The sequence below is a fragment of the Artemia sp. Qi Xiang Cuo genome, chromosome 12 (genome assembly GCF_049724085.1).
Source record: "Artemia sp. Qi Xiang Cuo chromosome 12, ASM4972408v1, whole genome shotgun sequence".
NCBI classification, from domain to species: domain Eukaryota; kingdom Metazoa; phylum Arthropoda; class Branchiopoda; order Anostraca; family Artemiidae; genus Artemia; species Artemia sp. Qi Xiang Cuo.
In genome coordinates, this window is record NC_142805.1 from 50624593 (window position 1) to 50637242 (window position 12650).

The 12650-nt window shown below is 34.4% G+C and overlaps 1 protein-coding gene across 1 annotated transcript in view; it reads right to left on the reverse strand.

The window, feature by feature from the left end:
- Positions 1-12650, reverse strand: part of LOC148946234 (uncharacterized) — a 97386-nt gene that overhangs the window by 29965 nt on the left and 54771 nt on the right. The window lies entirely within an intron of this gene.

The following is a 12650-nucleotide window of genomic DNA, read 5'->3' on the forward strand; positions in this document are numbered from 1 at the left end:
ACAGGTAAAACTGACAAGATAAGCAACAGCACAACACTACAAAAATATCCTGAGTCATAACTTTCAAACCAACAAAAATTCCAACTTGCACTTTGAAACATCAATAGAGGTAACACTGACGAGATAAACCATGACACAACACTACAAAATATCCTAATTTGTACGTGTCAAATGAAAAATTCCAATATTCACTTTGAAACATCAACAGAGGTAAAACTGACAAGATAAACCACCACAAAATACCACAAAAATATCCTAAGTCATACTTTTCAAACGAAAAAATTCCAAAATACACTTTTAAACATCAACAGAGGTAACACTGACAAGATAAACCACAGCACAACACTACAAAAATATCCCAAGTCATACGTTTTTAACGAAAAATTCCCAAAATGCACTTTGAAACATAAACAGAGGTAACACTGACAAGATAAACCATGATACAGTACTATAAAAATATCCTAAGTCATACACTTCAAACGAAAACTTCAACATCGAACGAAAACATTGAAATATTGAAGTCATACACTTCAAATTAAAAAATTCCGAAATGCACTTTGAAAGATCAACGAAGGTAACACTGACAAGATACACCACGAGACAATCCTACAAAAGTATCCTAATTCAAACGTTTCAAACCTAAAAATTCTAAAATGTACTTTGATACATCAACAGAGGTAACACTGACAAGATAAAACCTGAAACAACACTATGAAAAACATCCTAAGTCATACGTTTCAAACGACAGAAATTCCAAAATTCACTTTGAAACATCAACAAAGGTAACACTGACAAGTTAAACCATGAGACACACCACAAAAAATTTCCTAAGTCATACGTTTCAAAAGAAAATTCCAAAATGCTCTTTGAAACATCAACAGAGGTAACACTGACAAGGTAAACAACGAGACAACACTACAAAAATATCCTAAGTCCCGTTTCAAATGAAATAATTCCAAAATGCACTTTGAAACATCAAAAGAGGTAACACTAACTCGATAAACCACAACACAACACTACAAAAGTATCCTAAGTCATACGTTTAAAACACAAAAATTCCAGTATGCGCTATGAAACATCAACAGAGGTAACACTGACAAGATAAACCACGACACAACACTACAAAAATACCCTGAAACATCAACAGAGTTAATACTGGCTCGATACATCACAACACAACACTACAAAAGTATCCTAAGTCATACGTTTAAAACGCAAAAATTCTAGTATGCGCTGCGAAACATCAACAGAGGTAACACTGACAAGATAAACCACGACACAAAACTACAAAAATATCTTGAAACATCAACAGAGTTAATAATGACAAGATAAACCACAACACAACACTAAAAAAATATCGTAAGTTATACGTTTCAAACGAAAAAATTCCAAAATACTGTTTGAAATATCAACAGCGGTAACACTTACAAGATAAACCTCAACACAATACTACGGAGATATCCTAAGTCTTACGTTTCTAACGAAAAAGATACACTTTGAAACACAAACAGAGGTAACACTGACAAGATAAACCACGATACAGGAAAACAAAAATATCCTAAATCATACGCTTCAAAAGATAAAAAAATTCCTAAATGCACGTTGAAACATCAACAGAGGTTAGCCTGACAAGATTAACAACGAGACAACACTACAAAAAATATATCTTAAGTCATACTCTTTAATGAAAAAATTCCGAGATGCACTTTTAAAGACCAACGGAGGTAACACTGACAAGGTAAACCGAAACACAACAATACAAAAATAGGCTAAGTTATACGTTTCAAACGAAACAAATTACAAAATGCAATTTGAAAAATCAAAAGTGGAATCACTGACAAAATAAATCACGATACAACACTACAAAAATATCCTAAGTCATATGTTTCAAACGAAAAATTCCAAAATGCACGTTGAAATATCAACAGAGGTAACACTGACAAGATAAACCACGACACAACACTACAAAAATATCCTAAGTCATACGTTTCAAACGAAGAATTCCAAAGTTACTTTGAAACATCAACATAGGTAACACTGACAAGATAAACCACGTTACAACACTACAAAAGTATCCTAAGTCATACGTTTCAAATGACAATTTTCAAATTGCACTTTGACACATCAAGAGAGGTAACACTGACAAGATAAACCACGAGACAACACTACACAAATATCCTAAGTCAAGGGTTTCAAGTCAAAAATTCCAAAGTGTAATTCGAAACATCAATAGAGGTAACACTAACAAGATAAACCACGACAAAAAACTACAAGATAATCCTAAGTCATACGTTTCAAAAAAAAAAAAATCTAAATTGCACTTTGAATCATCAACAGAGGTAACAATGAGAAGATAAACCACGAGACAACACTACTAAAATATCCTAAGCCATACGTTTCAAATGAAAAATTCCAAAATGTAATTTGAAAGATCAACAGAGGTAACACTGACAAGATAAACCACGATACTGCACTAAAAAACATTCTAAGTATTACGTTTCAAACGAAAAAAAAATCCAAAATGCACGTTGAAAAATCAACAGAGGTAACACTGACAAGATAAACAACGAGACAACACAAAAAAATATCCTAAGTCATACGCTTCAATGAAAAAAAATTCCAAAATGCACTTTGAAACATCAACGGAGGTAACACTGACAGGATAAATCACGAGACAACACTAAAAAAATATCATAAGTTACATGTTTCAAACGAAAAATTCCAAAATGTACTTTGAAGCATAAACAGAGGTAACACTGACAAGATAAACCACAACACAACACTACAAAAATATAATTCCTGTCTCCAACGAAAAATTCCAAAATGCACTTTGAGACATCAACAAAGGTAACACTGACAAGGTAAACCTCGACACAACACTAGAAAAAAATCCTAAGTAAGACGTTTCAAATGAAAAAAATTCCAAAATGCACTTTGAAACATCAACAGATGTAACATTGACAAGGTAAACCACGATACAACACTACAAAAATATCCTAATTCACACGCTTCAAATGAAAAGAATCCAATATTTACTTTGAAACATCAACAGAGTTAATACTGACAAGATAAACCACGACACAACATTACAAAAATATCCCAAGTCATATGTTTCCAATGAAAAAATTCCCAAATGCAATTTGAAACATCAACAGAGGTAACACTGACAAGATAAACCACGCCACACTACTACAAAAATATCCTAAGTCATACGTTTCAAAACAAAAAAATTCCAAAATGCACTTTGAAACATCAACAGAGGTAACACTGACAAGATAAACAACGACAAAACACTACAAAAATAACCTGGGTCATACGTTTCCAGCGAAAAAGTTCGAAAATGTACCTTGAAACATGCACCATGAAAAAATTCAAAAATGCACCTTGAAGTCATACATATTAACCAAAAAAAATCCAAAATGTTCTTTGAAACAAAAACAGAGGTAAAACTGAAAAGATAATCAACAGCACAACACTACAAAAATAACCTAAGTCATACGTCTCAAAAGAAAATAATTCAAAATGCAATTTAAAACATTAACAAAGGTAACACTGAAAAGAAAAACCACAACACAACACTACAAAAATATCCTAAGTCATATGTATCAAATGAAACAAATGCCAAAATACACTTTGAAACATAAAACGTTCCGTGTCTTAAGTCATACGTTTCGAAAGAAAAAAAATTCCAAAATTCCCTTTGAAACATCAACAGAGGTAAGACTGACAAGGTAAACAGCGACACACTACTGCAAAACAAATACTACTACAAAAATATCCTAAGTCATACTTTTCAAACGAAAAAATTCCAAAATACACTTTTAAACATCAACAGAGGTAACACTGACAAGATAAACCACGATATAACGCTACACAAATATCTTAAGTCATACGTTTCGACAGAAAAAATTCCAAAATCTCCTTCAGGAACATCAGCATCAGCATCAGCATCAGACAAAACACTGCAAAAATATCCTAAGTCAAGTTTCAAACGGAAAAATTCAAATATGTACATTGAAACATCAAAAGAGCTAAAACTGACAAGATAATCAACAGCACAACACTACAAAAATATCCTGAGTCATACATTTCAAACGAAAAAAAAATCCAACTTGCAATTTGAAACGTCAACAGAGGTAACACTGACAAGATAAACCACGACACAACACTACAAAATATCCTAATTTGTACGTGTCAAATGAAAAATTCCAATATTCACTTTGAAACATCAACAGAGGTAAAACTGACAAGATAAACAACCACAAAAAACTACGAACAATATCCTAAGTCATACTTTACAAACGAAAAAATTCCAAAATAAACTTTTAAACATAAACAGTGGTAACACTGACAAGATAAACCAAAATACAACACTATAAAAATATCCTAAGTCATACGTTTCGAAAGAAGAAATTCCAAAAGACTCTTTGAAACATCAGCAGATGTAACACTGACAAGGTAAACAGCAACAAAACACTGCAAAAATATCCTAAGTCAATTTTCAAACGGAAAAATTCCAATATGCATATTGAAACATCAAAAGAGGTAAAACTGACAAGATAATCAACAGCGCAACACTACAAAAATATCCTGAGTCATACATTTAAACAAAAAAAAAATCCAAATTTGCACTTTGAAACATCAACAGAGGTAACACTGACAAGATAAACCACGACACAACACTACGACTACAAAACTATCCAAAGTCAGACATTTCAAACGAAAAAATTCCAAAATGCACTTTGAAACATTAACAGAGGTAATAATGACGAGTTAAAAGACGACAGAACAATACAAAATATCCAAAGCCATACGTTTCAAAAGAAAAAAATTCCAAAATGTACATTGAAGCATCAAAAGAGGTAAAACTGAAAAGATAAACCACGACATAACACTAAACAAATATATTAATTCATACGTTTCGAAATAAAAATTCCAAAATTCACTTTGAAACATCAACAGAGGTAACACTGACAAGGTATGCAGCGACACAACACTACAAAAATATCCTAAGTCATACTTTTCAAATGAAAAAATTCCAAAATGCACTTTGAAACATCGACAGAGGTAACACTTACAAGATAAATCACAGCACAACACTACAAAATATCCCAAGTCATACGTTTCTAATGAAAACTTCCCAAAACACACTTTGAAACATAAACAGAGGTAACACTGACAAGATAAACAACGATACAGTACTACAAAAATATCCTAAGTCATACGCTTCAAACGAAAACTTCAACATCGAACGAAAACATTGAAACATTGAAGTCATACATTTCAAATGAAAAAATTCCGAAATGCACTTTGAAAGATCAACGAAGGTAACACTGACAAGAAATACCACGAGACAATACAACAAAAATATCCTAACTCAAACGTTTCAAACCTAAAAATTCTAAAATGTACTTTGATGCCTCAACAGAGGTAACACTGACAAGATAAAACCCGACACAACACTACAGAAAACATTCTAAGCCATAAGTTTCAAACGACAGAAATTCCAAAATTCACTTTGAAACATTAACAGAGGTAACACTGACAAGATAAACCATGAGACACACCACAACAAATTTCCTAAGTCAAACGTTTCAAAAGAACATTCCAAAATGCACGTTGAAACATCAACAGAGGTAAAACTGACAAGATAAACCACGAGACGACACTAAAAAAATAAACATAAAAAAGTTACACGTTTCAAACGAAAAATTCCAAAGTGTACTTTAAAACATCAACATAGGTAACACTGACAAGATAAACCACGACAGAACACTACAAAAGTATCCTAAGTCATACGTACGTTTCAAATGAAAATTTCCAAATTGCACTTTTAAACATCAACAGAGGTAACACTGACAAGATAAACCACGAGACAACACTACACAAACATCCTAAGTCAAGAGTTTCAAGTCAAAAGTTCCAAAATGTACTTCGATACATCAACAGAGGTAAAACTAACAAGATAAACCACGACAAAATACTACAAAATAATCCAAGTCCTACGTTTCAAACGAAAAAGATTCAAAATACACTTTGAATGATCAACGGAGGTAATACTGACAAGATAAATCACAACACAACAGTACAAAAACATCCTAAGTTATACGATTCAAGCGAAAAAATTCCAAAACGCACTTTGAAACATCAGCAGATGTAACACTGACAAGATAAATCACGATATACCACTACAAAAATATTCTAATTAATACGTTTGAAACAAAAAAAATTCCAAAATGCATGTTGAAACATCAACAGAGGTAACACTGACAAGATAAACCACGAGATAACACTACAAAAAATATCCTAAGTCATACGCTTCAATGAAAAAAATTCTGAAATGCCATTTGAAAGATAAACGGAGGTAACACTAACAAAATAAACCACGAGACAACACTAAAAAAATATCCTAAGTTACATGTTTCAAACGAAAAATTCCAAAATATACTTTGAAACATCAACAGAGGTAACACTGACACGATAAACCACAACACAACACTATATAAATATAATTCCTACGTCTCAAACGAAACAAATTCCAAAATGCACTTTGAAACATCAACAGAGGTAACACTTATAAGATAAACAACGACAAAACACTACAAAAACATTCTGAGTCATACGTTTCCAGCGAAAAAATTCGAAAATGCACCTTGAAAAATGCACCATGAAAAAATTTGAAAATGCACCTTGAAGTCAAACGTATCAAACAAGAAAATTCCAAAATGTTCTTTGAAACATAAACAGAGGTAACATTGACAAGATAATCAACAGCACAATACTACAAAAATAACCTAAGTCATACGCCTCAAACGAAAATAATTCAAAATGCAATTTAAAACATAAACAGAGGTAACACTGACAAGAAAAACCACAACACAACACTAGAAAAATATCCTAAGTTATATGTTTCAAACGAATCAAATGCCAAAACGCACTTTGAAACATCAACGGAGGTAACATTGACAAGGTAAGCCATGACACAACAGTACAAAAATATCCTAACTCATACGTGTCAAACGAAAAAATTCCAAAATTCACTTTGAAACATCAACCAGAGGTAACACTGACAAGATAAACCACGACACAACACTACAAAAGTATCCTAAGTCATACGTTTCAAAGGAAAAAATTCCGAAGTGCACTTTTAAATATCCATAGAGGTAACAATGACAAGATAAACCACGACAAAATACTACAAAAATATTCTAAGTCATAGGTTTCAAAACAAACAAATTCCAAAATGCACTTTGACACAACAACAGAGGTAACACTGATAAGATAAACTACAACACAACACTAGAAAATATCCTAAGTCATACGTTTCAAAGGAAAAATTTCGTAATGCACTTTTCAAAATCAAGAGAGGTAACACTGACAAGACAAACTTCGACACAAAACTAGAAAACTATTCTAAGTTATACTTTTCAAACGAAACAAATTCCAAAATGAACTTTGAAACATCAACAGAGGTAACATTGACAAGGTAAACCACGACACAACACTAAAAAAAATATTCTAGGTCATACGTTTCCAACGAAAATATTCCAAAATGTACTTTAAAACATCAACAAAGGTAACACTGACAAGATAAACCTTGACACGACACTATGAAACTATCCTAAGTCATACTTTTCAAATTAAAAAATTACAATATGCATCTTTAAACATCAACAAAGGTAACACTGACAAAATAAACCCCGACACAACACAACAAAAATATCCTAATTCATATGTTTCAAATGAAAAAAATCCAATATTTACTTTGAAAGATCAACAGAGGTAACACTGACAAGACAAACAACGACACAACACTACAAAAATATCCTAAGTCATACTTTTCAAAAAAAAAATCCAAAATGAACTTTATTCACTTTGAAACATCAAAAGGCAATACTGACAAGATAAACTACGACATAACACTACAAAAATATCCCAAGTCATACGTTTCAAACGAAAAAATTCCAATATGCCCTTTGAAACATCAAGAGAGGTAAAACTGACAAGATGAACCACGACGCAATACTACAAAATATCCTGTCATACGTTTCAACACGAATAAATTCCAAAATGCACTTTGAAACATCAAGAGAGGTAACAATTACAAGATAAACCACGAAAAAATACTACAAAAATATCCCGAGTCCTACGTTTCAAGCGAAAAAATTCGAAAATGCACCTTGAAACATCAACAGAAGTACCACTGACAGGATAAACCACGACACAACAAAACAAAAATATACTAAGTCATACGTATCAAACGAAAAATTTCAAAATGTTCTTTGAAACATCAACAGATATAACACTGACAAGATAATCAATAGGAAAACACTACAAAAATATCCTAAGCCACACGTTTCAAACGAAAAAATTTCAAAATGTACTATGAAACATCAACAGAGGTAACACTGACAAGATAAACCACGACACAATCCTACAAAAACATCCTCTCATACGTTTTAACACGAAAAAATTCCAAAATGCACTTTGAAATATCTACAGAGGTAACACTTACAAGATAAATCAGGACACAACACTACAAAAACATCCTGAGTCAAACGTTTCAAGTGAAAAAAAAAAAAATCAAAAATGCACTTTGAAACGTCAATATGGGTAAAAGTAATACTACTAACAACAAGACAATGCTAAAAAAATATCACAAGTTTCATTTCTCAAAACAAAAAAATTCTGAAATATCCTTCGACTGATAGAAAGGGGAAACACATACAGTATAAACTCCTACACAACACTATAAAATATTCTAAGTCATACGTTTCATAGAAAAATTTCGAAATACACTTTTAAACATCAACAAAGGTAGTACTGACAAAACAAACTTCGACACAATACTAGAAAAATTTCTAAGTTATATGTTTCAAACGAAACAAATTCGAAAATGCACTTTGAAACATCAACAAAGGTAACACTGACAAGATAAACCACGACATAACACTACAAAAATATCCTAAGTCATACGTTTCAAACGAAAATATTTCAAAATGCACTTTGAAAGATAAACAGAGGTAACACAAACAAGATAAACCACGACACAACACTAGAAAAATATTCTAAGTCCTTAGTACTGAGTTTGTTTAGTACTGACAAAACAAACTTCGACACAATACTAGAAAAATTTCTAAGTTATATGTTTCAACCGAAACAAATTCCAAAATGCACTTTGAAACATCAACAGAGGTAACACAGACAAGGTAAACAATGACCCAACACTAAAACAAAATATTCTAACTCATACGTGTCAATCGAAAAAATTCCAAAATTTACTTTGAAGCATCAACCAGAGGTAGCACTGACAAGATAAACCACGACACAACACTACAAAAATATCCTAATTCACACGTTTCAAAGCAAAAAATTCCAAAATGCAATTTTAAGCATCAACAGAGGTAACAATGACAAGATAAACCACGACAAAATACTACAAAAATATTCTAAGTCGCACGTTTCAAACGAAAAATTCCAAGATGTACTTTGGAACCACAACAGAGGTAGCAGTGGCAAATTAAATCACGATACGCCACTAGAAAATATCCTAAGTCATACGTTTCAAATGAAAAAATTCCAAAATGCACTTTGAAAAATCAACGGAGGTAACACCGACAAGATACACTATGATACATCACTCGAAAAATATCCTAAGTCATACGTTTCAAACAAAAGAATTCTAAAATGCACTTTGAAAAAACAACAGAGGTAACACTGACAAGATAAACCACGACACAAAACTAAAAAATATCCTAAGTCACTAGTTTCAAACGAACATGCAACGAGTTTCACGAATAAAAATCAGCTCTCAGCATGTTCCATGAGTTTCAAGAACAAAAATCAGCACTCCACAAGTTACTCCAACATAAATCAGTACACAACAAGTTCCATGAAGAAAGTCTGTTTCATGAGGGGAAAAAAGTTTCACGAAGAGAAAAATCAACTTTCAACAGTTCCACGAGCAAAAATCAGTATGGAACACGTTCCATGAGTAAAATTAGTTTTGCGAGGAGAAGAAAATCAATGTACAAATTTCACAAAGAGAAAAATCAGCATGCAACAAGTTCCATGAACAAGGAATTAGCATATGACAAAATCCACGAATAAAAATAAGCATGCTAAAAGTTCGACGAACAATGCCTGGCACTCAGTTTGATTGCTTGCTAGGGTCATCCGATGGCTAGATTAGGGTCCTCCGTCGGAATTGCTCGCTAAGGGAGTTCGGTTGAATTGGATGCTTGGTTCTCTATTGAATTGGATGCTTGGGTCCCGGTTGAATTGGTTGCTTGGGTCCTCCAATGGTTAGGTTAGGTGAACCTCCTTGGAAATGCTCGCTAGGGGGCTCCCGGTTGAATTGGATGCTTGAGGTCCCTGGTTTAATTGATTCCTAGGGGGTTCCGGTTGAATTGGATGCTCGAGGCCTTGGTTTAATAGCATGCTAGGGTCCTCCGATATTTAGGTTAGGAGCCCCGTAGGAATTGCTCGCTAGGCCTTGGTTGAAATGGATGTTTTTTGGGGGGCTGGTTCAATTGCTTGCTAGGGTCATCAAATGGTTAGGTTAGAGGCCCCGTTGGAATTGTTTGCTAGGGCCCCCAATTGAATTGGATACTCGGGGTTCGGCCGAATTAGCAGCTAGAGTCCTCCAATGTTAAGGTTAAAGCCCCGCTGGAAATGTTCCCTAGGGGCCCGGTTGAATTGGAAGCTTCGGTCCCAGTTGAATTGGCAGCTAGGGTCCCCCGGTGGTTAAGTTAGGACCCCATGTTGGAATTCTAAGTGTCATGAATTGCTTTGGACTATCACATTCTAGCAATACAATGCTAAGTCCTGCTGATCAAATAAAAAACAAAAACATTGTTTAGTTTAGTTTTATAACCTTATTTTCGGAGGGAAAAGGTTGAAAATGTCTAAGGGGATGATGAGGGGGTGCCACGTGAATGACGGGGGGGGGGGCACGTGAATGACGGGGGGCAGCCGCATTATTCCATATGAATGATGATGTGAAGTCAGAGGGTTCCGCAGAGCCGTAATAGTGTTGCACTGTGGCGTGAATTGCTGGAGTTTCACGCTCTAGCAATGGACAATTTAGACAACAATGTTCAATTTAGATTCACAAGCTTATTTTCGGAGGGAAAGGGATGAAAAATGTCCTAGGGGTGATAAGGGGGTGGCACGTAGATGACGGAGTGGCAGGTTTGTAAAGCAGTGATGGTGAAGGGCTTTTTTGGGAGGCATCATGATAGGGTTGGTTTGCAATAACTTCACCGGATTGAATGCGTAATTTTTAACAAGAAATTTCTGAAAAATGTCTTAGGAATGAAAAAGGGGATGTCAGAGGGCGCCGCAGAGCAGTAATAGAGTGGCACTGTGGCGTGAATTGCATGGAGTAACATGTTATACTGCTTAAAAGGTAAGGTGGAGGCGTTAAAGAATTTTTTCTGTGGAGGTGGGGGGCTTAAAATCTAACATGCACTCCAAGATACACTGTTTTTCATTAAAAGCCCTCAAAATAGTAAAATAGAGCCTAAAAATTTAGCTCTGATATCAACTCTGCTTCCCTGGAATTGCTTGCCAGGACCCCTACCTTTCTTCTATTCACGCATGTTTTTGTTTTTTTTTTCAATTTGTTATGTTTTTTAACTTCTGTGTTTTAATAATATTGTAAATTTGTTTTCATTAAAATGTTTGTATGTACAAAGCCCTGTGTCTGTTTTAGATTCCTTGTTTAGGACGAATCTTCAATACCCAATAAATTACTCAATGAAAAATCTAGAACCATAACTACGGGTGCCTTTAAAATGCGTGGGCGTGTCTTGCCAAAATGTAAACATTGAAGCAACACCTGGTCATGGAAACATGGGTGTGTCTCCCATGGCGTCACGGGAATCTTGCCATGAGGCTTCCAGAATCTATGCGTCTTCTGGAAATCAGATTGCAACATCCATATTACATAGGTAAACATTGTCGTAACAGCTGGTCACGGAGACAGGGCATGCGCTTGAAACAAGGATGCCCTTGAAACAAAGGGAACTCTCCTTGCGTGCAATAGGCTATTTCTAGAATATATTAGCCAGAACCAAAAATTGGAAATAACCTGTTGGACCTGGCGTCTGGGGCGTTGTTCTATTGGATGGAAATTGATCTTTTGAGTCCTAAGGAGGACAAAGAACTAAAGAAAAAACGGGGTCGAAAGAAAGAAAAATACCTTGATAGAAAGAAAACGAAACGCTTTGAAAGAAAGAAAAAAAAAGAAACGCTTTGAACATCTCGTCGAAAAATAAAATCTTAAAAACGTATTATGAGACAGTGATGTGTGCGTTGCGATTACGTAAGATGTTTGCTGTCGTTACGCGACCCCCACTTCTGTGCCGTCGGTAGATAAGACCCACGTGTGTGCCGTCATTACGCAACTTGTGCGCTGTCATTGCACAAGACCCACGTGTGCACCGTCATTAAATTATTTTGATAAATCCACATACGAGAGCATTATCCTCAACTCCAATTACGTAGGTTAAAATTCCCAATGATATAACATGTAGCGCACGATACTGAAACAAAATTGCGTCATTCATATTACACATGATCACGGAAACAGGGGTGTGTCGTGTGACGTAACAAGGTATGTTGTGGAAATCCTGCTTGAATCTGCT